Here is a 25000-nt window from a genome sequence, read left to right as displayed (position 1 = left end):
TGTCTGTGAAATAGGTATACTCTTTAAAAATAGTCTGTATTTTTTCATAAAGTGAGTTCAAAAAGTACTTCTATAAAGGAATTCGGTGAATACGTAAATCCAATTTTGATTTCTGTTACGATCTCAGGTTTGGTGAGTTAAAGATGTTTTCCTAGTTTTCATGGTTCTTTAACAATTTTCTAATAGAATCACAAAGTATCATTACTTATGTCCAATTTATGAAGATACTTTTTGAAATTACTGCATATGCCGGTCATTTTCCTGCATTTTACACAGGTGAAGAATTTCAGCTCGACCAACAGGTAAGTTAAGGTCGCCGACGATTTCTTCGCCAGTCATCATTGCCGTCGTCGTCGTTTTTGAACAGGAGTGACGTCACGTCGTCGACAACAAACAACGCCTGCCATCTCACGGCCATATTCACTATTAATAATTTTCCATATTATTCACACAAATTCCGTACACCATACTTATGCTATTCTTATTTCTGACAAAGCATCCGAGTTTTTCATTTGCTTAATGCATCCACGTTTATTTATTCATAGTATACCGTGGCGCTGTGATGATTAAATTCATTTTCGTTAAATCTGGCTGAAGGTTAAGGCGTTCCAGGTAAGTAATCACCGTCTATGATATATACAAATGTAGTGTATCTATTCTTATATATTGTCGCATTTCTAGTCCTTATACAAAAGAAAAAAATAATCTGAGTGACGAAATGTTTTGTCTTTGGAATCGTGGGTGCTTAAACGAGCATTTGCAAAAGAAGCTAAGAATAAGAACTTATATATCATTGATTACTTTGATATAACCTTGAAATTTAACCGATAGCAGCAGATTTAACTGAATTCATGGCCAGGTTTCGGCCTAAGAATAGGTATCGATGGATAAAGACCCTCCTTGTGGTGGTGGTTGGAGAAGGGTCGTGAAATTGTTTAATGACGTTAAGAACAAATATAATTAAAAACACCGCCAGGTTGACGAAGCCAAGATTATATTTTTGGAAGGAAAAACTAGTATGAACACAAAATGAAAATGTGTGTAAGAATATATATTACGAAATAAAAGAGTGGCATTTTGTAAATAGTACAATTTTCGGAGGGAAAGACTAGTATGAACACAAAATGAAAATGTGTATAGAATATATATTAAGAAATAAAAAAGTGTCATTTGGTAAATAGTACCCATATGTGTACTCTACAATTTATCATTCAGATAGCCACTGGCGTTGAAAGTGCGCAGCCACACACACACACACACGCACACACACACACACACACACACACACACACACACACACACACACACACACACACACACACACACACACACACACACACACACACACACACGCACGCACACACACACATATAAGGAAATTTACTGAAATGGATGGAAGATTTCCTGACTGGGAGAAAAATGAGTGTGGTACTTAGAGACAAATACTCAACCTGGGAAGAAGTGATAAGTGGAGTTCCACATGGTTCTGTATTGGCTCCGATTATGTTTGCCATATATATATAATTATATATATATATATTATATATGTATATATATATGTATATGTATATATATATATGTATATATATAAATGACATGGATGAAGGTGTGGAATGTTATATGAACTTTGCAGATGATGCATAACTACTAAAGTAGTAAGTACAGAGGAAGACAGTGAATCACTACAGAAAGACCTGGATAAAGTCTGGGAATGGAGTCAAAAGTGTGAAGTGAACTTCAACATCAAGAAATGTAGTATAATGGAGTTTGGAAAAATAAAAATAAAATATCGGGGCAATATAAAATTGGTACAAAGAAAGTTAAACAAGTTAGCTCGGAAAGGGACCTAGGAGTAATTATTATCAGTAAACATGTCGCTAGACAAGCATATCAACACACGTACACACACACACACACACACACACACACACACACACACACACACACACACACACACACACACACACACACACACACACACACACACACACACACACACACACACACACACACACACACACACACACACACACACACACACACACACACACACACACACACACACACACACACATACGTACACAGTCACACACACACGGACACAAATAAAGTGCACAAAGTTTTGTGTAATCACACAACTTGCACAAGTACGAAGCAACCACGAACATAGACGCAAAACTAAAGTCAACATAAACAAACGCAGACAAACATAAATGCAAAATGAGGTATCAGCACATATACAAAATGAACAGCAAAATACATATGAATATAAATACAAATTAAAAAATAATACATATGGATAAGAATATAATGAATATTTAAATGGAATCTTTAAAATAACAGAAATAGAAGTAGGAGCGATAATAAAACACAGGAAAGGAAGATAAAAAACTAACGCAAACACATGAAACACAAAAAGAAAAACCCAGGACACAGGTGAAACTAAAAAGGAATTACGATCCCATACTCAAATGAGAACGGAACTACAAAGAGCAAAGATAAGCTCAGGCACAAACGCAAACGTACACAGAACCGAAACATAACCCTTTATTGTATACCTAGTCTCCTGGCAACATCAATGAGTCCGCCAATCTCTTGTGTCAGGAAATAGTCATGAATTTTGAATGCGTTGCAACGTCGGGTCTGCACGCCGCGGCTCATCGATGCGTTGCCGCCGGGTCGCGCGCGCCGTCTCGTGCATAAACTCAGCGCTTTGATTGAATCTCCACTAGCTCTCATTGACTCTATGGTCTGAGACATTGAAGTGGTTCTGAGGGCCTCAAAGGGGGCGTCACCAGTCAGGTGATGTGCAAACTTTCTTTGGACTCGTACGGGTTAAGTTTGTATTTACATTTGGCCATCAGACTTACCGATCGATCACACAAAATGTTCTTGTTTCGGTATCGAAGCTGACGTAGGATCAATAATAGAGGAATATTAGGTAGAGGTAATTTGTAATGAATGATGATATATATAAAAAAATCCGATTAAGTATCTTTAAGTAAGCAGAAAGCTTCGTAGTAATTATTTATTTATTATTATTTTTTTTTTTCGAAATGCCATTGTGTCGTATGGTGATTGAGTAGCGTTAGCAAATAATAGCTGAGTAGATAGATGAAAGAAAATAATTAGAATATTTAGGTAGAGTGAATTACAATGAAATTGTTCAAAATGAATATATACGAAAACAAGTGAATATATAAATGAATACATAAATAAAATGAATAAATAATGAAAGAATAAATGAAAGAGAGGAAGAAAGGAAGGAAGAGAGAAAAATGAAAGAAAACAAGAAAAGAAAGAAAAAGAGAATGAAAGAATGAAAGTAAGAACGGAAGAAAAAAGAAAGAAGGAAAGGAAGAAAGAAAGAAAGAAAGAAAAAGAAAACAAAAAAGCAAAAGAGAAAGAAATAAGAAAGAAATGGAGAAAAAAGAAAGAAGGAAAGGAAGAAAGAAAAGAGAAAGAAAGAAAATAAAGAAAACAAAGAAGGAAAAACGAGAGAGAAAAAAAGAAGAATAAAAGAAACAATGGAAAAATAATATAGACATAAATAAATATTAAAAAAAAAATAATGAGTGAAAAAGTATATGATAAAAACAGACGAATACACAAATCGATGAATAAGGGGAAAATAATAATAGAAATGTGACACTAAGTATGCGAAAGTGTGCATGGTACTGGATGAGGGCACATATGCATATTACATATAGTAGTTAAGTGTTTGACGAGTGTAGTATATCCATTAATCTTCATAGACTTGCAGTAAAACCTACTAACCATATACTTTTTAGGCGGCGTACCTCATAGTATTGATAAGAGCGTATTTACTTTATATTTTATTATTCTCTATTTATATTTGGTCTTTAATAAAACTGTGATGTCCACACACAGAAACGCGCGTCGATAATCTGTATGTGGCCCAATGGAAATAACTAAAATAAGGTTCTGAGGTCTTAATGCTATTTTCACCAAGTTTCAGTCTAACGACACTCATAGTTTAAGAAAACATCGTTTGATAACGAACCAATTGGGTTACGTGTCAACGAAAAAATGATATGAAAAGAGAGTGCATACTTACATACATTCATAAATACATACATATATACAAAACATACATACATATAAACTTCCATACGTATATATACGCATACATATACACATGTTTGCACACTTTGCATACCAACCTTACTACCTACCATACACCTACCTATCTTCCTACTACCTACCAACCCACGTATCTGACTACCTACCTCCCAATCTAACTACCTACTTACATCCTACCTACCTAACTACATGCATACTTGCCGAACAATAAACACGATGACGACATACCTAACTATTTACTCATTCCTCCCCATCTACCCTCGTAACTACGCACCCAACGACCTGCATACCTATCTACATACATACATACATACATACATACATACATACATACATACATACATACATACATACATACATACATACATACATACATACATACATGCCTACATGCCTACATGCCTACATACATACATACATACATACATACATACATACATACATACATACATACATACATACATACATACATACATACATGCCCGTCCATACGATGAATGATATATATGCATTTTGTTTCTTGAACACCAGTAAGTACAACGTCGAACTTTTGATCTCACATTAGTTCAACGATCAATGTTCCTACAAAATACCTTCCTTGATTTTTGCATCACATACTCTGGGAAATTTATTCCTCAAATATTTGAATCCCTTGCCAGCTTCATCATTTGACAAATTCTTCATCAACCTTAGCTTGACGTGCAAAAGGGGACAGATGAATTTTCTCAAGATCAGCAAATGGAATACTAAAGACGCCAGTACTATCGACACTCTTTATATAATGATATTTTTCTATTCCAACTATCTCACTCACAGGGGAAGCAGCAATACTTAATTTAGTTCGTTCGCATTCAAAGTTAAATTGCCACAGCTTTTTGGTCACCACAGATATTCCATTTAAATTTCTCATATTTAATTTTTTGCAAAAGAAGCCTTATTCTTCTTCCGTTTTCTTTACTTTATGTTTATGAATCAGAGGAACAAAGGAAGATTTATTTCCGATGTGTAGTAGGAATACTTTCAAGCACCAATCATACGTATTATTTTCGTGACTAAGTTCTTCCATAACATACTTAATATACAGGACATCATTGCAAAATAGGATTCCATCCTCAAGTGAGAAAACAGTTGATTAAATAATCCGAATAAAGGAGTGAATTTAAAAACAAAAAACAATAATGTGATGCAACTCTTTTTTTTTTTTTAGATATTCTTGGATTTAGAATGCAGTTGCGTGAAAAACAAGTATTTTTTTTGGGGGGACAAATTCTTTGTTGAGGAGCGTTATGATAGGGAAGGAGGAGGGGAGTACGGGAGGGAAGGGAAAATGGGAAACCGTTAAGGAAGAAAACGGAGAATGAGAGTGTTTATCATATCGTCAGCAATAACCATCGATACTTTCTGACCATATATATATATATACTATATATATATATATATATATATATATATATATATATATATATATATATATATATATATATTATATGTACATACATACATCTTTATCAACCACAATACATTTTAATTCTAAGCCATCAACATCGAGAGACTCGAGGAGGCCAACATGCAGAAATTGAAATGTGATATATATTGTTTGCATAGAACTTATGCAGTCAACGCCTAACACGGAGGAGGAAGCAAATGAGGAAGAAAGGGTAGAAGGAGGGAGGGAGGAAGGAAGGACAGAGGGAAGGAAAGAGGAGGGAGGGAGGAAGGAACGGATATATGGAGGCAGGGCAATAAAGTGTGAGGTAAGGAGGAGGAAGGGAGGGAGGAAGATTGGAAGAAACGGTAGCATGAAGGTGGGAGGGAGGAAGTGAGGTTGAGAAGAAAGGAGATGAATGTCTGTTGAGGAGAACGGGGAGAACTAGGAACTGAGAAAATGAAGAAGATTGAGAGATGGCGGGAGGGAGGAAGAGGGATGGCGTGAATGTGAGTGAGTTACGAAACATTTTTTTTTCATCCCCTGCAGCAGTATTCGCCAAATGCTGAAACAGGTTGGAAATCTCTGGGAAGATTCGCCATTTTAACAACAGGAAGAGAGGAGGTGGGAAAATAAGGAAAAAAGGAATAGGTATGCAGGGGAGGAAGGAAGAAGAGGAGAATGAGGAGAAGGAGGAGGAGGAGGAGGAGGAGGAGGGGAAAGTGATAAAGGAGGAAAAAGTGGAGAAAAATAAGTAGAAATAATAGGGCAAGAAGGAGGAAAGCAAAAGTTTAGGGTCGAGGAGTAGGTAGGGGAGGGAAAGGAGGAATATGAGAAGGAGAAAGAGGATGAGGAAGAGAAGGATGACGATGAAATGGAGGGTGAAGAGGAGGATGGAGATGGAGAGAGAAAGAGAGAGATAAAGGGGGAGGATAAGGATGGACAGGTGGAAGAGATGGAGTGGAAGAAGTTGACGAGTGCTGAAGGTTAGAGAAAGTGCGGAAGAATTTAAACGTCACCAGAGCCGCAGTAGCAACATGACGATGGTGGTGTTGACGGTGGTGTTGACGGTAGTGCTGGTGGTGTTGAGGGTGTTGGTGCTGGTGTTGACGGTGGTGTTGACGTTGGTGGTGTTAGGAAATGAACGTAGGAATTTAGTGAGAACAGAGTATTGAATCAGAGTTGGGAAATTAGTCAGGAGAGGGAACGGGGGGAAGGTAAGGCGGAAGCTAGGCGGGCGGGGTGGATTTCCTCGCGATGTCATGAAGCTTTTGACGACGGTGCGGGCGAGTTGGCGTGGACGACGACTCGAGTCCCGACCCAGTAGCGGCTATGTTGCGGGTCATTGATTTTGCGTAGAGAGCACTGTGACACGGAGAGCTCACATGGCCGTTGGCGAAGGTGAGGTCACAGAAACCTGGACGAAGTCTACAGTGTGTTGCATAAACGCGGTAATGGAAACAAGGACTGGAAGTGAAGCGTTTATTCCTGACGTTTTGTTTATTGGCTTTCTGATGTGTTTGGCGTGTTTATGTAACTTGTTCACGTGGATTTTTATTTCTATGGTGTTTTGTTTTATTTATATGTCCCACCCAAAGTCATCTAGAGCTACACTCACTAGGGTTTTAAGCGCTAACTTTAGCGGATCGATTGCGCTAGATAAGCGCAAGTGTTTTTATAATGTCATAATAGCTCCTTATAAAAAATAAGCGTGTTAATGTAAAAGGAGATACTATAACTGGAAATCTGCAAACTGCAAATATCATTTGCGTAACCAGAACACATAAAAACGTATATATTTTTCTATTCTAAGAACTCCAGGATATAGAAGATAGCTAAACTAAAAAATATTCCTTGTGTTTATTATGGAATAGAGTTGAGATATAAGGGAAAAAAAAAAAATATCCCGAAAAAGTCTAACTACAATGCTCTCACAATGTTATCAAAACAAAACCATAAAAGGTTCGAAATGTTGGTCCACAATGTGCGACAGCTATACACACGAGGAAGGCAGGAAGGGGGTGAGGACGAAGAGGTGCCGAGCAGGCTACATTTGGGCAACGAGGTAGGGTGAGGTAGTAGGGGAGGGGTTGGCCCCTCTCCCTCCCCCTCCCTCCCTCCCACGACCTCAGACTGGCACGGTGTACTAGCGAGAGTGCCTGTTGCACACACACGAAACATTCCCAGCACCACCAAGGTGCGGGACATTCGTGTCCGGTGCGATGTAGTTAGTTCCCACCACTGTGGACAGCCAGAAACTCAGTAGATTTAGTGTACCGATGGATGTGGCTTTCAGTGCTTTTGGTGTCGGTCAGTGTGGTCCAGAACAAAAGAAACGCGATGACACTATGAAGACTTTAGTACGTTCAGTGTTTTGGTGTAACGCGCCACGCCGCTGTACGTCTTTCTCTACATACCGTGATGTTTTTCAGTGTACTTGCTCCATGTTGGAAGGTGTTCAGTGTTAATATGCGTAGCAAAGGTGTGTTACGTTTCTTTTGTTTCCCAGGGTGATGGGTAACCCATTCCGAATACCACTAGAAATTCACGTGAATCTAAAATATGGTTAAGTGTTTGTGAACAAAGGAGATTTCGAAACCGTGCAAAAAAAATGGAGTACCTTTACTTCTTCCTGAGCTAGAGTCGACTCGAACCCTAAGGAAAATGCTATAACATAGTGAAAATAATAGTGAACCATTTTATGAAGTTGTGAGGAGTTTAGTGAACCGCATGGGACCAGTGAGTGTTCTATAAGTCGACTGGAATTCATCGATAAACACCAAAATGCTAGTGTTTACTGATTAAGTGGAACAACAAAATTGATAAAGATATAGGAATACACTAACTAGTTCAGTGTCTAACACTTTAGTGGCAGCTCATAAACACACACACACACACACACACACACACACACACACACACACACACACACACACACACACACACACACACACACACACACACACACACACACACACACACACACACACACAGAGACGACTCGATGGCGCAGTTGGTAGAGTTCCTGGCCGCCACTACGGCAGTCAAGGGTTCGAAACCCGCCCAGGGCTGAAATAATTTCAGTATCGCTGCGTTGCGAGTTGTTACTCCAACTCTCGTGGGCGGGGAGTTGGTTCCATGTGTGTGTGTGTGTGTGTGTGTAAGGTCACAGCATTACCCGTACATCGGTCATATATGAACTCTAAGCTCTCATCCGGGAGGGAAATAGCTATCGATCACGAGTCCATCACGTGATCCAAGACCATAGTGAATCTCTCTTTCTCTCTCTCTCTCTCTCTCTCTCTCTCTCTCTCTCTCTCTCTCTCTCTCTCTCTCTCTCTCTCTCTCTCTCTCTCTCTCACACACACACACACACACACACACACACACACACACACACACACACACACACACACACACACACACACACGCGCACACACAGACACAAGCACAGACACAAACATAGATACAAGCATAGACATAAGCACACACACACACACACACACACACACACACACACACACACACACACACACACACACACACACACACACACACACACACACACACACACACACATACACACACAAACACACACACACACACACACACACACACACACACACACACACACACACACACACACACACACACACACACACACACACACACACACACACACACACACACACACACACACACACCACACACACGCACCTACACACACACCACACACACACACACACACACACACACACACACACACACACACACACACACACACACACACACACACACACACACACACACACACACACACACACACACACACACACACACACACACACACACACACACACACACACACACACACACACACGCTACACACCTACCTCACACACCTACATACATACATACATGCATATATTCATGCATGAATACATACATACATGAATACATATACATTCATAAATATATATATACAGACATACATACATACATACATACATACATACATACATACATACATACATACATACATACATACATACATACATACATACATACATACATACATACATACATACATACATACATACATACATACATGTATACATGCATACATGCATAAATACATACATACATACATGTATACATGCATACCTGCATACATCCATACATGCGTACATACATGCATACATACATACATACATACATACATAATACATGCATACATACATACGCACATTAATACATACATACATACGTATATAAATACATACACACATTCATACATACATATTTACATGCATACACATATAGATATATATATATATATACATACATACATATATATAGATACATATATGCAGTCATGCATAAATACATATGTAAATACATTCATACATACATACATACATACACACATATATCCATCCATATATGCATACATACATTCATACATACATACATACATACATACATACATACATACATACATACATACATACATACATACATACATACATACATACATACATACATACATATATACACACTCGTGAAGAGCTGGAGTGCATGAACCATTCTATAGACGAAGAGGGTAAACCCTGGACTCGTCGATATAAGTTTATTCCTACGTTTCGAGCCCTATCCGGGGTTCGTCTTCAGGGATATACAGAGATAACAAAATGAATCAATATAAAGGGGCATGTGTGCCACCCTGGGAAAGGTCTCCATAGCGACAGTTATTCGCTAGACCGTACATTCATCACTAGGTAGGACACTAGTTAGAAAAATAAATATATTCACATACATATACACTTATTCACATAATCTGTAAAAAGAAATATAGAGGAATGAATAAATACAAAAACAAAAGAGACAAAATAGTCCAATAGATTAAATAACCAATCACATACAAAGGAAAAGCAGCGTGTAAATGTCGATAAATGAACCTAGGAGACAAAATCCCTAAGCTAGAGTTTTATAGCTCATTATTTGCCTAAAAGCAAAAATATGGGACGTGGTTCCGAAACAAGAAAAGGACAAAGATCAAGATCCAAAAGAGATACCATCAGGAGGAGGGATAGGGGAAAAAGTCAGTTCTGCATCCCCTATAGGAGGTTCAACATATCACTGCCGGGTCGAGTGCCTTCTGTTCAGCCTGTCCCTAGTGTCCTTGTGAAAGGGGTTCAAGTTGACGCATCTATAAACGCTAGCGTAGTCATTTGCCCAAGCTTCTAAAAATAGCATCACACCTTTACCGGTCCCTTTATTCATTAACATCTATACCCTGCTTCTCCTTTGTATGTGATTGTTGATTTACTCTCTTCTATTTTTGTATTTATCTATTCCTCTATATTTAATTTTACGGATTATTTATATATGTGTACATGTATGTGTATTTTACTATTTTTTTTTATTATTCTTTTTTTTTTTTTTTTTTTACTGGTGTCCTTCCTGGTGATGAGTGTACTGTCTGACGAGGAACGGTCGCTTGGGAAACCTTTCCCAGGGTGGCTCACATGCCCCTCTTTATTGATTCTATTTGATATATCTGTATATCCCTGAAGACAAACCCTGGACAGGGTTCGAAACGTAGAAATAAACTTATTTCGACGAATCCAACGTTTATTTTCTTCATCTATACAATACATACATATATATATACATACATACATACATACATACACACATACATTCATGAATACATATATGCATAAATACATAAATACATACATACATATATCCATATATACATACATAAATACATACATTCATGAATACATATATGCATAAATACATATATACATACATGCATAAATATATGCATACATACCTGCATATATACATACATGCATACCTACCTACATACATACATACATACATACATACATACACACATGCATACATACATACACGCATACCTACCTACATATATGCATATATGCATACCTACCTACCTACCTACCTACATACCTACCTACATACATACATACATACATACATACATACATAATCCCATGATATTCAAACAATAATTGTTTGAGCCTGACCAAGTCTAATGTTATTTTTTCCTTATTGCCCGGACAGGTTCCATTAAAAACGGAAGCCTTGTATGTGCTTCTCTTATCTCAATTATTATTCAAATTCACTTGATAAAGTTCGTGAGTTATAGTTGCGGACATGTTGGCCTATTCGAATAAACTCGTACATCATTGCAATATTTCGATGTTGGTATTTGGATGTGACACCCACGCTTATTGATGATATTTGGCATTGGTTATTGCATTTATAACTTTTTGTATGTTGTTTTCAAGGATGTGTTGGTAATGTGTGTGTACGGGAACTTGAAGCCGCGTGTATGTAAGACCTGAAAATGATTAATTTTCTAGTTGTGTTGTGGAGTGCGTGATGTGAGTGTGGTGGTGGTTGTTGGTGTCGATGGTACTGGCTTCGTCTTTGGGGCTGCAGAGACTTTGAGTTCGATGTTTTGTGATGCAGCGTTGAGACTAGTAAATGCCTAAACCTTTTGACGTCTACACATAAGTTTTCCTAAGTAGAACGAGAGAATCTCGCGGAAATCAAAGTCAATATATAAACGCCAAAAACTTAATGGGGACAGGTTTGGAGAATATGAGGGTTTTTCTTAATTTTTATCTTAACCAAATAAGGTTGCCTAGTAGCAATGACAATAAACAGAGGAATCGATCATTCATTCATACATACATACATACATACATACATACATGCATACATACATACATACATACATACATACATACATACATACACACATACATACATACATACATACATACATGTATCCCAGGCCATCCTCATGTGTGGGACAACGCGACTCGGCCCACGGTAAATATTCCTCTGGCTGTCACGCCGTGCAACGTTGGCCGTCTTTCCCCCAACTCGGAGCTGAATAGCATCACCTGGCACTGGCCGGGCAAAAATCCATAAGTTCATCGCAAGTTTGTAGGTGGAAGGGGGTGGGAGAGGTGCTACTGTGGAGGGGGTGAGGCACGGTGGCACTGCAAAAGGGCCAAAGCAGCCACCAAACAGCTGCAGTCATTCAATGTCTGCTGCTAGCTTACCAATCTAGTTGCTGTTACTTTATGCTGTTACTTTGTTGCACCGCGAAACGCATGCGAAAATTAGAACTTAAAAATTTGTTCTTTTCCTTAGTACAAAGTCATATACTTTTGTATATATATATATATATATGTATATATATATATATATATATATATATATATATAATATAATATGTATGTATGTATGTATGTATCCTGCTGAAGAGGATCACAGTTAGTGATCGAAATATACAGAACTTTCGACATTAGTGTCTTCTTTTCCCACGGTGGGAAAAGAAATTTTATTTTACTAATGTGCTACGACGTTACTTTACTGTGATATGTATGTATGTATGAATATACATCGAATAGTACCTCTCTTCAACGGAATAAATAATTATGGATGCAGTAAATATATAAAATTATGGTTAGGGCTAGGCGGCGGCAGGTGCATAGCTTAGGGTGCATTGACTCCCGCCCTCGCCCCTAGTATTCTTTATCTGTAGTGCAAGAGTACGACATTATTCATATGAAATGAAGCCCCCGGACCCATGAAATAAAACCTACTCAAGTTGTGTCGCCTACGTTGTATCAATTATTCTCGCCAGAGTATAAAAAGATTCCTTAATTAACTTGTTCACTTATGCAGAAATGCACCAATTAATTCCAGTCGACTGAAGTGAAATCGGAGTGTTTCTGGGACACAGTGAGGTCACTTCAACGTCATCAGATCCCTGAAAATGGTTTCTTGTGGCTTCTCGTTTAGTGTGACCTTTCTGTCCCCCAAAAATCGCCTGCCGTCAAGCAGGACGAAATTTTAAAAGTAAATTATCAATTGGAATGGTTTAGTGGAATACAAATGTCTGGTGTTAGACCAAACTAAGTAAATGTTGAGTAGTATCTCCGGCGTTAGTCAAAATAGAATTTGTAACGAGTTGTCAAAACTTCGGGAACATTCCAAACCCTCGACTTCACTGAAATTTGCCTTCTCGAACCAAATATAGTGAAATTTTTATAACCACCGGTGGCTGGTGGCATGATGGGAAGCGTGCCGGTCACGCTTTTGCAAAGTTGTGCGCTAAAGTCCTGCACTTCTCTCTGATTCTCATAAGTGAATGTTAAAGGCCCCAAAAGGTCGAGCACATAAGGCAGAGGTGACGGCTTCGGCCGCAGTCACGCGTCTCCTGGCGTAGATTCCTCACCTTTTATATAACCACCTTGCGAATATAATAGTTTAAATTCTGTCAATAAGGAAATGCTGTATTTCAGGACAATAGGACAAGAGAAAATAGGACAAGAGAAACATATGAGAGGTACAAAGAAAGAAGAAAAAAAGAGAAGCAAAATAGAAGGTAAAAGAGGCAAAAAGAAGAGATGTTAAATGGGGGAAAAGTATGACAGAAAACATTGAAATTGATAAAAATATGTTTTGGAAGGAAGTTAAGAGAAGAAGGGGAGATGGGTCATGTAGAGAAGGAAAGGTAAAAGACGCTGATGAGGGGATGTGAACAGAATAGGAGACGGTAAGGGGAAAATGGGCCGAGTATTTTAGAGAGCTCTTGAATTAGGAGGACGATAGGGAGGGATTAGTGGTAGCAGTGGAAATTGCCAAGAAAATGACGGTAATGGGAGAGGAAAATGGAGAAGTAAGAAAATATGAGGGAAAATAGTTTTGAAAATGATGAGAGTAGGATAGGCACCTAGGTTGGATTGGGTGTCACACGGAGCGTCTGAAGAAAGGAGGTGTAGTGGTAGTGGACTGGCTAGTGAGATTGTTTAATGTGTGTTTGGAGGAGAATAGAGTGTCGGAGGACTGGAGGAAGGCTTGTGTGGTTCCGCTTTGTAGGGGAGGGGGAACAGGTGTGACTGTGGGTTTTTTAGATAGATCAATTAGTTGAGTGTAGTTGGTAGGGCTTAACTGAGAAGATTAGAAGAGGAACAGTAAGAGAGTAATTAATGGTTAACAATGTAGGTTTAGGAAGGTTAGGGTTTGCGTGGATCGGTCCTTTGTGGTGGGGCAGATATATGAGAAAACTTTGTGGATTTGGAAAAGGCTTATGACAGGTTTTGCAGATATATGGGATTAGAGAAAATCTGTTAAGGGCAGACAAGAGGTTTTACGAGCGTGGTAAAGCCTGTGCTATAGTTGAAAATGGAGAGAGAGCGAGTGGTTTGAAGTAAATGTACGATGTATCAGGGATGTGTCATGTCGCCATGGCTGTTCAATGTGTACATGGATGGGGTGGTGCGGATGTAAGTGCAAGGGTAATGGGGAGGGGACTGAAGACGGTTAAAGAAAATGAGAGACGTGGGAGGTATGCCAGTTGTTGTTTGTTGACGACACTGCGCCTATAGCAGGATCAGATTAGTGGAGGGGGTGAAGGTAGTGACGGATTTTGGGATGTGCTATGTCACTATAGCTGTTCAATTTGTACATAGATAGGGTGGTGCGGAAGGTAAAGGCGAGGGTAATAGGCAGGGGACTGGAGATGGTTAAAGAAAATGTGAGAAATTGGAGATAAGCCAGTTGTTGTTTTTTTGACGACACTGCACTTGTGGCAGCGTCAGAGGTGGGATTAAGTTAGTGACGGAGTTTGGGATGTGTCATGTCGCCATGGCTGTTCAGTGTGTACATGGATGCGGTGGTGCGGGAAGTAAAGGAGAGGGTAATGGGCAGGGGACTGGAGTTGGTTAAAGAAAACGGGAGAAGTGGGAGATAAGCCAGTTGTTGTTTGCTGACGTCACTGTGCTTGAGGCAGGGCCAGTGGTGGGATTAAGGTAGTCAGTGACGGGGTTTGGGGAGGTATACGATAGGAGAATTTTGAAGGCAAATGTGGATAAAAGCATGGCAGAGAGTTGGAAGTAAGTCTTAAAGGAAAGAGGCCGGAGGAAGTGGATAGTTTTAGGTGTTTGGGGCCGCATGTGACAGGAAAGGGAGGAATGGAGGTGGAGGTAATTTGTAGATTGAGGGAAACAAATAAATACCTTGGGAGATTAAAAAATGTTACGAGGAAAAGAAATGTAGAACAAATGCAAAAAGAAATTTATATGAAGGGATGATTCTGCCGACGGCACTGTATAGAGCAAAGATTTGAATTCTAAGAGAGGCAGAGAGGGGAAGTTTAAATTTGTTTGAAATGAAATATCTGAGAAGTGGTACGAGGGTAAAAAAAAGACGGTTGATAGAGCTGATGAAAGATTATTGGGATAATTTGGACACATGGAAAGAGTGAATGAAGAAAGATTATTAAAAGAGGTATGGAAGCCAGAGGTGGAGGGAGTGAACTTGAGAAGACGACCGAAGATGATATGGATGGATGGGGTAAAAGGGGCTTTGAACAAGTGGGGAATGTCTGTCGAGCAGGGAAGGGAGAGGGAGCAGAGTAGGGGTGAGTAGAGAATGACTGTGTATTGATAATACTGTGATACAAGAATAGGAGTGGATGGTAGATAGGGGAATAGAGAATGGTTATGTAAGAATGATAGTTTGATGCAACCCGAAGGGATTTCTTCCCCATCTTCTCTTTTTTCGCATGATGGGACGGAGAGTGTGTGTGTGTGGGGAGGGGGGTCGCCAATTAAGTGAAGCGGCCTTGCTGTAGATGTACTGTGTTTTGCTGCATTGCTTCTGACCCAGGGCAGTGGGTAGGATACAGGGATGCCCCGGCATCAAAGAAGAGCTAAGATGAGAGGGAGGAAAGGTTGATGGATGGAAGATGAATGGCTTAGAATGAAATGGGTAGGAGTAGGTACTTGCCTTTTGACTTGGGTACCTTCCTTATAAGGGGGAAAATCCCTTGGTATATAGATAGAGAAAATACGAGATTCAAAATGGCGTTAAGGTCTGTTTCTTTCTTTATTTCTTTCTCCTCTTTGTAACCGGATGGCATGGAATCGTTGTAATAGAGGATAATACAGTAAATTGTTTCATATAATGAAGCATCTTTTATAGTAAAATTTTACAAAGGCCTTATTGTGAGACTATAATTGTACACGTTCATATACATACATTTATTTGTATTGTTTTTTGTTTTATTCTAATAGAATATATCTTATATCACTTTTGATTATTTGATCTATTTTGACTTTATTTTGTTTATTTCTAAATTCTTTATAGCCAAGGAAACATCGATTTCTTCGTATTTGTATTGTTCTTTGTTTTATTTTAATAGATTATTTGATCTATCTTCACTTTATTTTGTTTATTTTTAAACTCTGACTGCTGTCAGGAAGTGGTCTCTATAGCTAAGGAAACATCGATTTCCTCATATCTGTCGTGTCATCACGCTCTGCCGCGTCGACTGGCTGTGGTAATGTGCAAAATCATCATAGAAGTGTTCATATGGGGTAAGGGTTTTAACAAGGGTGATACAAGCAAGATCATCATATTAAGACTAGGTGGTAGGACTCGTGGTAATGGATTTAGATTGGACAAATTTAGGTTTAAAAAGGAAATAGGAGAGAGTTGGTTAACCAATGGAATAGACATAGTAAGAACGAATTCACCATTGAAACAATTTGTTGTTTTTAAAGAAGACTAGATCACTTTATGGACAGGGATGAAAGTTGGTAAGGGATATGGAACTGTATAGTTTTAAGCTTTATGATCTCTTGTGATCTCCATTCGTATGTCCTTATGTTCTTACACGTCCACCATCTGCCACCGGATTATTTCCACTTATATTACGTCGCCAGTTGTTGTTTGAACAACACCTGTTAAATAATAACCCAAAGATTTGTCGTTCCGAATGTGACATTGATGGGGGTTCCGTTTCCGTTGTGTGACGTAGGAATTCGTGTGTGGCGTGTTACGTGCCAAGGAACATTGCTAACAAATGACCTGAATCTATTGAGTGACGTCCTTTCTGTCACCTAACACTGCACGGGAATGTCGCTTCCTACAAAGAAAGGGTGCGCTCCAAATTGCCGCGCGAAACTTAGTTGCACAGTTGACAAAACAGGTCTTTTGATATTCCGTACTCGTGTTACGAAAAAAATACAGATTTAGCATTCCCTCGCTCTACACCTTCATTTGTCAAACAAGTACTCACCATCTCAATTATTCGTAAACTGGATAGTTTTTACATAAGCTATTCTTCCACCACCCGATATAATCTACCACACGTATTAAGAGTGTTTAGATTTCTGGGTTGGTCTAGATTAAGGCAAACTAGTTACTCTCTTGTCTAATATAGGCCATCGAACTCTCCATCGGAGAGGTAAGAGAAATTTACGAGATCGTAAACAGGTCACGACAGTATACAACATGACTGGACGCGAACGCTCGTAACCTACAATTGAATAAAACCCCTTTAAAGAACATAAAAAAACTTACACGCAAGATTTACACGCACAAGTATACGTACATGTGCATGAACAGATACACACAAAAACGTACGCTCACGCACAGACAGAGAAGTGAATATTCTTAAAAACAAATCTAATAAAACACATTTATATTCACATAAAAACATACACACACTTGATACAAATACACATTAAAAGTGTACCCTAAAAAAATACGAACAAACACACAAAAAAGACAGACACACATGCATACATCACGCACATGTACAAATGATTAATAGAATGCCGATTTTGAGAAGTTTGTTTTAGATATAGCTACGTAATCACAAATAACAAAGCGACGTTGTTGTAGTGAAGAGAATGTTATCAACAACTAACATATGGTTTGTCTGTTTCCCTTTTTTCTTCGTACTTCCTAACCCCGTCTCCATCTGTGTGCGTGTATGTCATTCTAATTAACCCCCTGATTTGATAAACTCGTTTTTTGGGGGGATATATTCATTAAAAACGTATTGGTTGGAAACATTAGTCAATCAATATTGCTGCATTTGAATTTCGCCATCTCACTTCGTGTCCAGTTTGTTAGATTGCTTGTTTATGTATCTGGAGGCGGGTCACCATATGTTGGTAAATTTTACCGATAAATTCCTTTTCGGATTTGTTTTCTCCGGATTCTATCCATATAAGCATTCCATCTACTTTAGAAGTGATATCTTTCTCGGTGGTCTGACATGCGACTAAAGTCGGATGTCACAGGTCTATTTGTGACATTAATGTATTTTTCAGCTTATATCTGGATCTTGAGTGAAATCACTTGCTATGATTTTCAGTTCTAATCGTTTGAAATTTTGTTACTCAAAAGTTGGGACTCGCGTGTACTGTATGCTCAACTGTTTTCAATCGAGCTCTTCAGCGCTGTGATCGGACGCTTTTTGAATCGTGGAGAGCCAAGACCGTAGACTGACCACAAACATGAAATTTGTATCATTTCTTTGTTGATACATCGATACTACTAAATCTGATACTAAATCTGATACTAAATCTGATACTTCGATACTACTAAATCTGATAGTTGCGTCAGTTGAAAGCCATGCCTTATATAATGATTCTAAACACAAATACAATATTTCTATGTAAAAACTACCATTTGGTCCATTTATTTTAGTAGACAGGATAAAAACAAAGTTGTTCGTCAGAATAATTCGTACCTACTTGGATACGTTGGGAGGAGGACAGGATACCAGCCCAGGGGAATGCTGATAGTGACCACTGCTTCATTGCGCCTATCCTCAAATGCCAGGAAAAGGCGAGTGTAGTTATTAAACTATGCAACGTTTGAGTCTACTGGTACATTGATAGATGGAATAACATAACACAATATCATATAATCGAATTTCTGGGATTTGAAAATAGTAGAGAATAGGATAAAAAAGATTCAGTGTCAAAAGATTTAATGCCTTACATACAACCGAGCACATTATATTAATATCATTATTATTAATTATTCCTGTAATTGTTAATATTGCTGTAATTATTATAATATATCAAATGTTCAATCCCTTTCATCTAATATAACACATAGTATATCATGACTTTCCCACTAAACTCAATATTCCACTCCCACGAAGCGAGAAATGAGAAGTGAATGTTTCAGCAGGTGTACTAGTACAGCAATAAAACTCGCCTGTCCCTTTTCTCTTCTATATTTGGCACTTGAAATACACGACGTAGATCCTACTGGATCTACGTTTACCTACTGACTGTCACTTCCCGGCTCGGTCGTGGTTAATATACCACTTAAAAGCCAAAATCAGGATCTGATGAGGGGCGTTGACAGCTTTACAATATTAGCCTTATTATTATACAAATAGAAGTTTTAAACATAGGTTATATTATAAAATTTTGGTCCTATTATGTGGTTATTTCTTATGGTTTAATTTGTGTTCGGGTTTATTTGGGGATGTGGTGTATGTGCACGTAAAGATGTGTTTCTGGCTACTTAGCCATTATCACGCACTGATCATGTGATGGATGTTCGCATTAAGGCGTGGATGTATGTTTGTTCGTATATGTGCTGTGGTGTAGTTTCCATGGGTAATGGTACAATATGTAAGGTTACGGTGAAAAACCCCTGGTAGGGTTGCAAAAGCCGTTTTTTAGGCCAATATTTAAGGAAAAAGTCAATCAAAAGTACACATAGGAGAGGTTGGTGGTTGGAAGGGTCGTAGAAAGGGTTTTAATGGACTATACAGTGGTCCATAGGAAAAGAGTAGGAGGAGTTTTGGATATACATATTCTTAGGGGAGAGAGTAGGGGAATACCAGATAAAAAAAATTGGTGGAAAGTAAGTTGAGAATGAGGGATAGATGGAGAAAGGGGAAAAGGACAGAAGGTAGGGAGACGCTTAGAGCAAACTGTTTAAATAAGAAGGAGAAGGAGTAGGAGTACAAGACATTGAAAAAAGTGTGGGAGATGGTGAAGGACAGAGTGGAAGTTGGTGTTGAAGAGGAATGGGTCTGTTTAAAGAAAGTAGTGACAAGGTATGCATAGGTTGTATGTGGAACCAGAAGGATGGGATGGGATAGAAGGAAGGGGTGAGTGGTGGGATGATAAAGTGAAGAGATAGTAGAAGGGAAGAATCCAACAGTCAGAGACTGGTTACATAGTAGGACGAGAGAATATTATGAGAAGTTAAAAGAAGAGAGAAGAGAGGCAAAACAAAGGATAAAGGAGACAAAAAGGGGAGCAGATTTAAAATGGTGGAAGAATATGACACATTTTTTGAAATCAATAAAAATATCTTTTAGAAGGAAATCGAGAAAGGAAGAAGAGGATTTAACCTTGGTGTGAAATGAATGAGTTACAAAGGCAAAATGAAAGGGAAGGGACAAATGTAATCATTGTGATCATGTATGTAACTGAAACACAAATGTTCAGTGAACAAACGTACGAGCTGCGCTTAGTTATTTAGAGAAGGTTATGTCAGAATTAAAGACGTTCCACTACTTGTTAAGAACTCGCCATCCTTCAAGCCACCAGACCGAATATTGTGTTATCATATCTATTCCTCTTATCGGATGATTGCATGTGTTTGTCCACTGTATCAGCTGCTTGAGAACATATGTTTGTCGTATCAGTTGTATTTATGTCGCACTTTTGTCGCCTGTTTGTGTTCGATCGTACAATTGGCAACATTTCCGCGTGGTCCACTTGTTCTTATGATAGGAATTAGGTGTTAAGAGCACGCGTAAATTCACGTGTAAATATGAAAGAAAACAACAACAACAACTGTACAACATTCTAGCCAGTGACCACACGGTCAATGAAACTAGTTCCACTTATTTCAGGGCTAAATCTCTCCTGACAGCTTGAGGTTACTAATTCTTGTCTGGTTAGCGTATTTAGACTTATTAGTGGACGTAAAGGAGTCGGAACGATATAAGTATAACCTAACACTGTTGATAGCAATTATGTTGTTAGAGATAATAAATGCATTTGCACGATACTGCCACCTTTGATTTATTTAGCCAGGGAACATGATGTAATCCTCAGAACCTTGCTTGTTGTATTATTCGTAAAAGAGAAAATAACAAGAACATTTACGATGAAGACAACAATTGGGAATAATAACGGCAAGAGAAAGGTTTTATAAGATAGAACACTTTTTGTCTAATTACGTTATAAGCAGATATGTGTGTTCTACAATGTAGATGCAGAAAGTATTGCGCAAATAAACATTCTATATTCAAAAACAAATCAACTACCTCATGTTGAAAATAGTAAATTGTTTGAGTAGCTTCAAGTTGTTATCACTGACGTCCTTGCTACATTCATAATCCTTACTCTATCAGTTTAATCTTTATGACCTGTTTTTATCATGATCCATTAATTATCGTAAGAAATTAATGTAATTTTCATCTTTACTTTAGCGTTACCATCCATTGGAATAAATTTATCTGACATTAACTAGAAAAATATTAATTATCCTGATCACCCAGGGTCTTTGGCAGAACAAATCTCTGTATTCCAAATGCTATCCATGACATGAATAAGATCATCTATCATAAAACAAAATTAAGTATATAAAGTAAGGCTTCAAGTTCAAGAGGAGAGTGTATTCTAATTGTTTCTAAGGAGGGAATTTTCATGGGCTGGAGTTTTAAAACGAAGGGAAGGGTTTAATGCAATTTTTCTGCTAAAACCCAAGTGAAGGAATACTATCTCGCGCCCTTCCTCCCACTTCTTCACACTCCTTGCCACTCCCTCTCCCTCCCTCCCTCCCACTTCCACCACTCTCTTCAACTCCTTGTCATTTCCTTCTCCTCCCTCCCTCTCCCTCTCACCCCTTTCCACTCCCCCCACCCGTCCAGCCGGTTTCGATATTGCACGTCTAATGCACCGCACTTGCCGCAATTGCCACAATTGCCACAATTGGCGGATTTCGGGGTCGCTTGGGACAGGGCCCGGACGCGTGACGAGTGGACAGTCAACACATTCAGTCATTATGGGCTGCAGACTGGCCGTTGTTGCTATGCTCTCGTCTTGTGCTATAGTTGTTCCCTCTTTCGCGTCTATTTTTCTGTCTTTTTTCAATTTCCTTATTTTCTATCTTTACCACCACCATTGCTTAAGTCCTTTTACTACTATCACAATTTTTTTTTTTTTTTTTTTTTACTTCGAGTTCTACAGCTCCTTTAATTTCTTGATTTCACTGTTATCACCATGGGGATGTATCAATGACAATTTATCACGTGCAGTACACAACACACCCGTGCAGAAACACGTTTACCCTCAGATCGAAAACCAAGTACTTCAAGACCAACTACCAAACTCCATTCTTCAAACTCCTTCAACCATCAGTCCTACAGAAAAATCCCCCCCTAAAAAAAAATAAAAAAATAAACTAGCACGTGTTAAGGTCACCATCCAGTACTAGAACAATACCAACACAAGAAGAAAGCACAATGTTTTATACATGTGAATGTTTGAGAGTAGTCACGTGGTTATTACTTAAGGTGAATAAAACCTACTGGCAATATCTAGAAAGAAATCTATGAGGGCTTCATCATGACAAATGTTTTCATACTTAGAAGGATCTGATGACGTTTTATCTCCAACTGTTTCTTGCCGAAGGAGTGGCAAGGAAATGAAAATAAAAATGGATGACGCCAGTCAGGATAAACACCATCCATACGGAAAGGGATGAGATGGATGATGCGTAGACCATGCCAGGTTTTGTTGAAATATTTGGGCTCACGCTCTAACGAATCCTTTCGAAACATTGATGAGCGCAACTTGTCTCTTTACTTGTCGTCAGGAGTTTTTGTGTGCGTGTATTTCTTCACTTGTCGCCAGCAATGCCGAAATCCTCCGCTTCGTTAAGAGAACAAACGCGTGATTCCAATCAGTAAGGTGGGGGAGCGAGGTTTTGGGATTTTGTGGGGATTTGGCGGGTTTGGAGTGTTGAGGGTTGGCAGACCTGGAGGTTCGGTCTTTAATCTCCGATTTCTGGCAAAGGCATTTATGCCTAGCCACCTCGCCGTCCGGACGACGAGCAAAAGGTCGAAAAAACTTTTCCTTTAATATCATGCTGACGTCCCCTTGTACTACTGCACATTACCATTCCTTGGGGGAAAGAGGAGGCAGGGACGGCAGTTCTTAGCGAAAAACATAGAGGAATCTTCTTTGGGTAGAAGCGGGAAATGGTCCCTTAGTTTTTTGTCTTGGAAATTGAAATAGCAGTTGAAATAAAGAAATATCACATTGAAAATAAAGATTAAGCAGGACATGAGTATATATGATTCTTTAATTCTAATACTGAAATATGAATGAAACGCATGAATGATAAAAAATTTCATTTCATATTGCCCAGCAATAATCATAACAATTGATCGTGGCTAATAAGAAATAACAAGTGAATAAGAAGTAATTGAATAAGACGGGTCATTATTCATGTTAAGATATGAATTAATAAAAATGATGATAAGGAAAATAGTAATTATGCTTCCCATTCATCTTGTCCAAGCAATTATATTGATAATGATAAAAAAGGCAAATAAGAGACAAAAGTAGATAAAAACATATGAACATTAACAATATTTACAGAAATGTATGTTACTCCTATCTAGTTATCGATGCACTATATTAGACTTAATGGCTGTACTTTAAAACTTCCGTCAGCCCTAGCAAACATCTATTATTAGAAAATAGAACTTTATATAGTTTTCAAGTTGTGTTTATCTGGCTAACTAGCTTAACTATAAAATCTACTATTAACTTTCATGTGTTTAAAAAGAAAAATTAGTAAAATTATATTTTCTAATGACAGAAAGCATTACTTAGGTCTGACAATGAATGTATAAATAAATAGATAAATAAAAAATGAATTAATAAATAAATGAATATCCATCTCATCCTTGGTTGCCCCCTTATGTTCACTCGTTCCACCTCTACCTTCCACACCTCTTTCAATAATCTTTCTTTCCATGTGTCCAAACCATCCCAATACTCTTTCATCAACCCTACCTCCCAACTCTCCACCTCCGCTCTCCTCCTCACCTCCTTGTTTCTCACTCTATCCAGCCTAGTAACCCCTATCATACTTCTCAGGAACCTCATCTCAAACACATTCAAGTTCCTTCTCTCTTCTTCCCTCATGTTCCATATTTCTGCCCCGTACAGTGCTGTCGGCGGAATAGCTCCTTCATACAATCTCCTTTCAACATCCATTCCCAAATGTCTATTTCTTTTTACACTTTTTAATACCCCTAGACATTTAATTGCTTCTCTCAATCTACATTCTACCTCCACCTCCACTCCCCCTTTCCCGCCATATTAACACCCAGTAATCTAAAGGTAATCACTTTCTCCAGTCTCTCTCCCTTCTTAATCACCTCCAATTTGCTGCCACATTCTCCCCATGTACATCTCATCACTTTACTTTTACCCAAATTTATCTTCAACTTCCTTCTTTCACACACTTTCCCAAATTATGTCAATAACTTCCTTAATTCTAAATCCCTCCTCTGATCCTGTTACAAGCGCAGTGTCGTCAGGAAACAACTGGCTTATGCCC

The 25000-nt window shown here is 38.5% G+C and overlaps 1 protein-coding gene across 5 annotated transcripts in view; it reads left to right on the top strand.

Moving 5' to 3' along the window:
* Window positions 1–25000, top strand: part of LOC143028445 (uncharacterized) — a 407331-nt gene that overhangs the window by 183751 nt on the left and 198580 nt on the right. The window contains exon 1 of one of the 5 annotated variants that reach the window (XM_076190550.1): window positions 7697–8012. The exons of 2 other annotated variants lie outside the window; for them this stretch is intronic. The gene's annotated coding sequence lies outside the window, so the exon portion shown is untranslated. Of the gene's footprint in view, window positions 1–7696; window positions 8013–25000 lie in introns of those variants that run through there. 2 more of the 5 variants (XM_076190552.1, XM_076190556.1) reach the window with 2 other exon arrangements.

Source organism: Oratosquilla oratoria, chromosome 9, assembly GCF_046742065.1.
Source record: "Oratosquilla oratoria isolate Oo_2021 chromosome 9, ASM4674206v1, whole genome shotgun sequence".
Classification (NCBI taxonomy): Eukaryota; Metazoa; Arthropoda; class Malacostraca; order Stomatopoda; family Squillidae; genus Oratosquilla; species Oratosquilla oratoria.
The sequence above is the reverse complement of the archived record's forward strand: the minus strand, read 5'-3'. Positions and strand labels throughout refer to the sequence as shown.